Source organism: Triticum dicoccoides, unplaced genomic scaffold (genome assembly GCF_002162155.2).
Source record: "Triticum dicoccoides isolate Atlit2015 ecotype Zavitan unplaced genomic scaffold, WEW_v2.0 scaffold103643, whole genome shotgun sequence".
Classification (NCBI taxonomy): Eukaryota; Viridiplantae; Streptophyta; class Magnoliopsida; order Poales; family Poaceae; genus Triticum; species Triticum dicoccoides.
Window position 1 is genome coordinate 1 of NW_021170966.1, and position 2,135 is coordinate 2,135.

General features: G+C 41.5%; 1 pseudogene; it reads left to right on the forward strand.

Annotated features, from left to right (window-relative positions):
* The first annotated feature begins 350 nt into the window (after positions 1-350).
* LOC119342749 lies at positions 351-528 on the forward strand (annotated as a pseudogene).
* The last annotated feature ends 1,607 nt before the right edge of the window (positions 529-2,135 follow it).

Here is a 2,135-nt window from a genome sequence, read left to right on the forward strand (position 1 = left end):
GGATAGTTTTCCTTTGATCATCTTAATCAGAAAGAGGTAAAACAATCTTTGAACACCTGAAACCTTGGGAATCTGAAGTGGAAACCTGAAACATCAACTTGTTCGTGTACATGACCGCGTCCACCATCAGAGCTCGTGGCCCCTTCGATATGAGCATCAGCGTCCGTCCGTAGTTTTTTTCTTTGAGCGAAATCATCTTCGTAGTTTCACCATCAGGCCTTCATATTACGGGAACCACGAGTGCTCTGTTTGTGTTTGTGCCTGTTTTGTTTAGTCCCACCTCGGGCAGCCACCGGGGAGAGGAGACGAAGGCACGCTATATCAGGCGACCCATGGCATCAAGGAGAGGCATACCTTTCTCGGCCTTTTGGCTAAGATCAAGTGTAGTATCTGTTCTTATCAGTTTAATATTTGATATGGGGGTTATATGCCCACAATAATATTAAAATTTATTTTTGATGGGGAAGGGGCCACCACAGTAGCTTGCTATTGGGCCTCTTGTGTGTCGCCTAGGCCAGCGCGCCCCAACCAAATCAGTTTCAAATTATTTGCTTATTCTGAAGCTCCTTCTTAGAAATTGGTAAAAAGTAGAACTTGGTTTTGGAATCATTTGGTTTTGATTGATCAATCCCATTCAGTTCTGCTGCCAGCCAACCTCAAAAAATTAATTTGCACCCTTTTTTCCAGTCAGTCACATTCCAAAATTTGAATGACACCCTCCAGGCACAAAACAGCATACCTCCATGAGTAGGGAATTTATCAACACAAAGCAAAAAAGGTGCACAAACATTTTGTCTACAGTCAATCAGCATATAGTAGGTACGGAATTACTTCCTCCGTTCCTAAATATTTGTCTTTCTAGAGATTTCAAATGGTCGCCACATACGGATGTATATAGACATATTTTAGAGTGTAGATTCACTCATTTTGCTCCGTATGTAGTCATCATTTAAAATCTCTAAGAAGACAAATATTTAGGAACGGAAGGAGTACTTGGTAAACTGAAAGAGAAAAACATGCATCCAGATTCAAGTACACACATTTTAAGTTAGCCACAGTGCGATCAAGTGTTCCCAGGCCACCAATAACCAGAAATTAGAATTGCGAGGTCCACACCGAGCAAGTATTCTCAGGTTACCAGTAACTAGAAATTAGAATTACAACTGGCTGCGCCTCTTGCAGTCATTGCTCAAGCTGCTGCAAGCCTGCGAGCATTACGAGACCACTAGCATTCCCTGACCATGTCCGTCAACAGATAATTACCTCCACAGATGAGGATGATCCATGTGTGAGTTGCTCCTTAATCCGACGCCTGCCAGCCTTTTCTGCCTGGGATCTTTCAAGGTTGCCGGCATCGCAGTATGTGCATGGGTTTTCACCATACAACCGAATTATCAAAAGCCCCACAGCTCGTTCCATGACAAGCCTTATATAGTTTGTCACCTTGTCTTCATCCCCGCACCCGAAGATCTGCAGCACCTTCAAGTTCGGGTGCTTCAAATCCTTGGATGGCTCCCACACCACGTTGGTCTTCTCGGCGCTGTTCTCGGGCGTCTTGACACATGAATGTCGAGACAACTTCAAGCAATGATATAGAGAGTAAGTAACACATGTTAATTAAACTGCCACCAGCCCATAATATAAGAGCGTTTTTAACACCCCTATATACTTTTCAAGGAATTTGCATGAATTAAATCGTAAGTATGTCACATGAATATGCTTCTGGGATTCCATTGTAATTACAACCATATTATCCTCTTATTTCTTTTAACCAAGATTCTTTGTAATATGAAACATAAGACGGCGATGTGCATCACTCGATGCAGAGGCTAGGCTCTCCTTTTCAAGAAAAACATATGACGAATTTTTGGATTACTCTAACATGAGATACGATCCAACTTTTTTTTGCCTTGCATGGACATTGTCTCGCTGCAAAATTACAATGCGGCTTGTATGCACTACTTGTAGTATTTGTGATAAGTTGGTGAGTGGTTGGAAATTAGATTAACTTGTTGGTACGTTTTAAATGCTGAATATCCGAAAAACATATCATCATAAAAATGTAGAATGTGTCATGTACATGCTAAGATGTGGACTAAATTAGAAAGAAGGTTAAGTAACACTTACTGCCAAAT